Source organism: Rhincodon typus, chromosome 7 (assembly GCF_021869965.1).
Source record: "Rhincodon typus isolate 14 chromosome 7, sRhiTyp1.1, whole genome shotgun sequence".
Lineage (NCBI taxonomy): Eukaryota > Metazoa > Chordata > Chondrichthyes > Orectolobiformes > Rhincodontidae > Rhincodon > Rhincodon typus.
In genome coordinates this window covers 61992995-61999865 of record NC_063338.1, presented here as the reverse complement: position 1 = coordinate 61999865, position 6871 = coordinate 61992995, and the positions used below count along the sequence as shown (strand labels likewise).

Below are 6871 nucleotides of genomic sequence, written 5' to 3'. Positions count from 1 at the left end.
CCATTTCTGAAGAAGGGTCTAGGCCCGAAATGTCAGCTTTCCTGCCCCTCTGATGCTGCTTGGCCTGCTGTGTTCATCCAGCTCTACACCTTATGCTTTAAATAGATTTCTTTTTGAACATGTAAATATCTAATTAGGTTATATAAAAAAAAATTTAAATTTTTTAAGCCAAGTGAATTTTCCTGCTCAAATGGACATAAAAGATTCTATGACACCAGTTGTCCTCTTTAACTTCCTTTCCACAACTAACAAAACTTGACAATTAAAAGGAAAGTGCTACAGATGCCGGAAATCTGAAATAAAAATGGAAAATGTTGGACATTCCTAGCATCATTTTCTGTTTTTACACTAACTAATAATTCCTCTATTTGTGGGGCTTTACAACTTGACTGTCACATAAAAATCAGTGAATTTACTTTAAAAAGTAATTAATTGGCTCAAAGGCACCTTAAATAAGATTAACTGATTAAATGCAAAGTCTTACTGTACAAAGAGGGAACAGCATGTCACATGAAAGTGACAATATTCAGATACCTCATAACAGAAAAAATAAATAAACTACAATTGGTTTAATCATTATATTTGCCTCTGGATAAAGTAGAGTGGAGACTGTCACAGAATAGCCATTCATGGTATTTGAAAAGCTGAGAATTAATCCACAGGAACAGGTATTTTGGAGCAACTTTTCAGCACCCCTTAAGACGATATACAGATTCATTCCAATCTGCAGCAGGCTTCACCATTTCAGCAGGATGTTGTGTTGGGGGGCAGGGAACAACCCTTACCAACACCTGGGCAACAACAAATAAAATAAAGAGCAAGAAGAAGAGAAACAGTAACCATCCCTGTCTGAGTCCATTCTAACTCCAATACACCAACAGTCTCAGAATTCTTCCTACTGCCCTTAATAGCACCATCTAATTGCCTTCTTTCAGTGCAAGCCTAAGGCATTTTTCTCCTCACTTACCCATAACGATAACACTTTTCATTTATTTAGCCCCATTAATGTTGTAGTTACTGTTTGCTATAATGTATTTCAGAAGAGCATTATCAGGCAAAATTACCAGTTATCAAAATTATTAAATTACTTGCATTTCTATCAGATAGTTTAGAAAAACAATGAACAATATCTTTGTGACAGATCTTATTACCTGCCTTCCATACTGCATTTCACAGGCAAAAGTTCCTGTGAACAGGTTTCCCAGTCACTGCAGCTAGGAGAACTGCAGAAGTTCTTTTAATTACACTTCAGACTGGATACTGGGAAACTAGATGACTTTGAGTAACTCTGGATCTTAAAGGCCAGGCTATAGTTTGTGCAATCTACAATGGCTACAGCATTCTAATCCTAGGTGTGCTAAAGTTAGAGCCCAGAGCCAAGATGGCACTCTTTTGACCTTCCGTTTGCAGTAGTCTGTCATGTGGGAATTCAGTGATGTAGAAAGCTAGAGGAGTCAAGATTATTCTCCTCAGAACCGACTATTTCCATTGGTGCTGGGTCTGGGAGGGGGGACTTTTAAAGGGCGTAAATTGAAGAAAATTGGTAAAAATAGGTGAGAAGAAATATATTTAGGCAGCGAGTTGATGAGAGCTAGAATGTATAAACTGAATGAGGGATATAATATCAGTCTTCAAAAGGGATGTACACTTTGTCAAGCATACTGAATTTTATATGACTGTTATGTTTAAAAATATCCTCATTATATATTTATTGTACACGGAAATGCCGACATGATGCAGTTGCCAAGTCAAGGGGAATTCAAGCCGAACCTCCTTCAGATGTTAAGTGACAGTTTTAACACGTTTCACAGTATCTCACAGAAAAAGTACACCTGCAAAATCAAATAAATTGTTGCTATGGAAAACAGGGTGAACTGTTTTGTGTTAATGAACTGAACAGATAGAACAGACAGAAATCTTGAAGAGGGCAGCAGAGTGGTGATACTGATTGGCTGACGTGGGGAAGATTTACATCAATGCAGACACTGCTTCCAGAAGGTGGTTTGCAGAGGAGTTGTTGTCAAGTGACACTTCCCCAGTTCCGAGGAAGGGTCACCAGACCCAAAACGTTAACTGTGATTTTTTTCTTCACAGATGTCGCCAGAACTGCTGAGATTTTCCAGCAACTTTTGTTTTTGTTCCTGATTTACAGCGTCCGCAGTTCTTTCGGTTTTCATCATTGAGGTGTGCCTTGCTGAGGAAAATCACCAGGAAAACCCGTGTTGTGTGGAACAGTCATCAAAGGCTACTGAAAGTTTCAATCTGGCTTGATATAGAATAGGAAAACTTTGGTAGAGAGCTGAGAGTGACTGTTATTACATATCTGCCTGAAGCATGGTAAATTTGTTGAAGGGTCATACTAGACTTACCCTCTCCACAGATGCTGCTAGACTTGCTGAGTTTCTCCAGTAGTTTGTGTTTGCATTTTAAAATTGGTCATCAGTGGGACTAAGAATTATGCAACCTGTGTTAATCATCATTCTTGGGTGGTTGATGGCATTGGCAGTCATTCATACTGCAGAAGGAGGCAAAGTGGAGAAATCATAATGTCAGCATCTAAAACTGATGTGGTGTGCAAGTTGATATTTCAGACCTCACAAGTTCAGTTAATCTTTCCACTTAAACACACATGTCTGAACATTTGCAGCTGATTTTAAAGACACCTTCATGGTACTTTTGGTTGAGGCTGTTTTGATTTCTTATGCTGCTGCACAGTTAGTGAATGGAAATGCTATGCACTTCATTGATGAAGAAGCTGTCACAAGTTGTTACAATCAGGTTTAATCCTTGGAAAGCGTTCATTAGAATTTAATGGCCTCTAAGAAGAAAGCCTGGATTTCATTTGTGGAGCCTATGCTGCTGTCCTTTGAGCTGCACAATTTGGTGGCACAGTGGTCAGTACTGTTGCTTCACAGTGCCAGGGACCTGGGTTTGATTCTAACCTTTGGCGACTGGCTACGTGGAGTTTGTGTCTGCGTGGTTTTTGCTGGCTCAGGTTTCCTCCCACAGCCCAGGGATACGCAAGCCAGATGGATTAGCCATGGTAAATGCGGGTTACAGGAATGAGGGGAATTGTGGATCTGGGTGGATTGCTCTTCAGAGGGTTAGTGCAGACTCGAGGGCTGAATGGCCTCCATCTGCACTGTTGGGATTCTGTGATTCTATGACAATGACAATGAATGAAAGAGGTAGAGAGGTTTCACTGTGTACAGAGAGATGAAAATGAGCGATCTCACTGAATATCATATTGATGTAGTATTTAGATTAGTTAGGGGTTTATTTAGAGTGTGCTTCTCTTGCTGTCAACTCAGCTAAGAGCACATTGTGAGGCTGTAATGATCCAACTGACCAGCAGCCTCAGAGCAGGGTGAAGATGGTGCTGCCAGTGACCATCAAGATCACTAAAATATACCTGGTCTACTCAATAAGGGTAATTGGTGCCCATTGGAGCAACAGCACATCACTCCAATTATTCTCCAAGGAATTAGAAAAGGTGCTTCTATTGTCTTTGTGCTAACACTGGCAGCATCGCTCAATTTATTTAAAAACCTCTCCCTGCCATTTGACACAGGGTCATCATCCTTAGTGATTAAAGGTCACTTGTCCTACTTCACTGCACCACCAGCAGTTAAACAGTTCCATCGATGAGGAGATAACAAAGTGTACGGCCTGAAACTTCAGCTTTCCTGCTTCTCTGTCACTGCCTGGCCTGCTGTGTTCCTCCAGCTCCACATTTTGTTATCTCTGACTCTGGCATCTATAGTTCTTGCCATCTCCATCGATGAGGAGTTCATTTGAAGAGCTTTTTTTTAGTGAGATGATGTCATTTATTGGCCATCTGAGGTCAGTTAAGAGTCATCCAAATTGCTATGAGCCTGGAGTCACATGTAGTTCAGACCAGGTAAGGATGGCATTTTCCTTCCCTAAAGAACATTAGTGAACTAGATTTTCTTATGACAATCAACAATGGATTCATGGTCATCATTAGACTCTTAATTCCAGATTTTTATTAAAGTCAAATTCCACCATCTGCCATGTCCCCAGTACATTAGCTGAGTGTCTGGATTAGCAGTCCAGTGATAATACTACCAGGCCATCGCCTCCCCTCGATTATATTTGTGCCATCACTAAGACGACCTACTTCCACCTCTGTAATATCACCAGACTTTGCCCATCTCAGCTCATTTGCTCCTGAAGCACTCAGTCATGCCTTTGTTACATCTACACAATTCCAATGGCCAGTTTGCTACATTCTACCCTCCATAAATTGGAGATCATCCTCAGGTCTCCTGTGGTATTACTCATAGCCAAATCCATTCAAATATAACTTCTATACTCATTGTTTTACATTGGATCCCACTGTAAATTTCATTTTTTTCTTTGCAAATTCCATGGCTTTGCCCTTCCTTATTTGTGCAATTTCCTCCAGAACACAAGCCTCTGAGGTACTTGCACTCTTTGAATTCTGGCATTTTTTGCAGTTCAAATTATAACTGCTCCACCAATGCCTTCAGTTGCATCTATTCCAGCCTTGAAATTCTCTTCTCATGCCATGCCACTTCTCAACTTCACTTTCTTCCTTTAACTAGTAGCTTTAAACTTACTTCATTGATAAAGCTTTTGGTTTTTTGACTAATATCTCTCTGTGTCACACAAGGTTTTATCATGCCCCTGTGAAATGACTTGGGATGTTCCATTTCTTTTAAAATAATGTATAAGTAGAAATTGTTAGTATTGAGTGGTTGAAATCATCTATAACATATATAAACGTCAGTGGCTGGACTTGCTATTTGAGGTAAGAATCATTGGTCTGGCTATTTCCACAATTCTGCCCACCCACCCAGTAAAGTCCACCATGCTGTTTTCATGGTGGGTTAGCTAGAATCAATGCCACCACCTCCCAAAGCAGACCTGATGTAGGAACACAGGCTGACAAATGTGGAGGCAAGAAGGTTAGAGCGCGCACCTTGTTCACAATGACATCAGCCCACTCTGGATGGATAGACCCTATCCCTCAAAGTTCACAACCTTGACCCCATCGCCCCTGCTCCCTGCCATCACCCCCACTCCCACCTAGTCAGCCACCCCACCCCCACCCAACCATCGCACTTCCTCATCCCATTCCCAAAATCCTGGAATCAAGTCCCATTTGCCTTTTCCCCCTCCAGCTGGCACACATCACATGGCAAAATCCAGTGGCAGGAGTTTGCAATCAATATTAATGTCAATGGTTGTTATTCAGAAAGTAGCTCAAATGTCCCTGCTATTGCATTTTTGGGCAAAAAAGAAACAACAAGGATAATTTTGTATTTGAAGGCCGAGATTAATTTCTGTATTTATGATTGTGGATCTCAGTAAAGAACTACTTATGAGCAGAAGAGTCCGAGGAGGGCCTTGAAATAAAACAACAAGAGTTGAATGCTGTTATACTGCTGCAATGACCTCATGCAAGAAGCATTCCACTCAACTTCGGAATATTGAAAGAGCTTGTGTAAAGGCAATAATTGTATACACTGCAAAAATGAAATAGGAGGCTGTGATGGATCATCCATTTGGATTTCTGTCTGACTATAGTTCCAAAGGCTTCAGTCTTCTTTATTGTGCTGATGTACTGAGCTCCCTCATTGTTGAGAATATTAGTAGAGCCACCTCCTCTATTTAATTGTTTAATTTTCCACCACCATTCATGATTGGACGTGGCAAGATCGTAGAATTTGATCTGATCAGTTTGTTTTGAGATGGCTTAGCCCTATAGCATGAAGTATCCACTGTTTGTCATGCAAGCAGTCCTGTATTATAACGTCACCTGGTTAGCACTTCATTTTTAGATTTGTGTGGCACTGCACCTGGCATAGTTTCCTGTACTCTTCATTGAGCCAGGATCGATCCCTTGGCTTGATAGTAAAGTTAAGGGTGATTGATATGTTGTGTGATGAAGTCTCAGATTTTCAACAGTAATTCAAGGAGTGAATCTGAATGAACCACTTCTTTTGCAATTCATGTTCTGATAATTTGTTAGTAGGAACATTTTTGCTTTTTTTTTGCTTTTGTTTTGCTTTTTGATAAATACCCCACTTTAACTAAAAAATCTCCATAACTCTGAATAAACCCATTACGTTTGTCACCACATGTCCATGGCAATGGAAACATGTTATTGCATGTATTTACTTTCCATGATGGTCCACAGTGATGCCCAGATTTGAACTGCTGGTTAAATTCTAAACCTGGCATTTAACATGGTGGTAGTGCTGCTGAACAAATTGAAGGGTACCCTCAGTCTGAAGACAGGACTTTGTCTTCACAATGATTGTGCAATAGTCACTTCTACCTATACTGTGCTCTTGCTGGAGAGTAACTTCCAACACGTTAGTACAATTTATACAGCAGGAACACCATTGTTTCAGCTACATGTCATGGGAAGCAGTGTTCCTATACATGAATGCATCATGTTTCTGTCAGTTCAATTTCCATTTAATCACTAGCTTCTGAAATTGCAAGAATTACACACCCTACCATCTGTGTGTGCTATATACCAACATTTATGGACAAGCCATATGTGAGTAATAGTCTAACCACAAAGCATAAAGAGAGGATAGTCATCACAAAATTTTGCCTGCCTCAGTCTCTAACCTCCTAACACGGGAATGCCTGTACTAAAGGTCAGTTCAACCTTCAATGTCTCAGAAAAGTTTGTACTTTAATGTACAACTGCTGAAATAGTACTGGGATTTATTTTTATACTTAGGATGCAAGTAGGATGTCTAAAATCTAACTGTCTGAAAACTGGAATCGTACGTAAACCGGACATTTTGAAATGTCACATTGAACGAGTTCAATGTAACCCTGTAATGTCAACCGAATCCAGCCCAGC

General features: G+C 40.3%; 1 protein-coding gene across 1 annotated transcript in view; it reads left to right on the top strand.

Moving 5' to 3' along the window:
- The window catches only part of cfap221 (cilia and flagella associated protein 221), a 202526-nt gene that overhangs the window by 174383 nt on the left and 21272 nt on the right, over positions 1–6871 (top strand). The gene's annotated exons all lie outside the window — the stretch shown is intronic.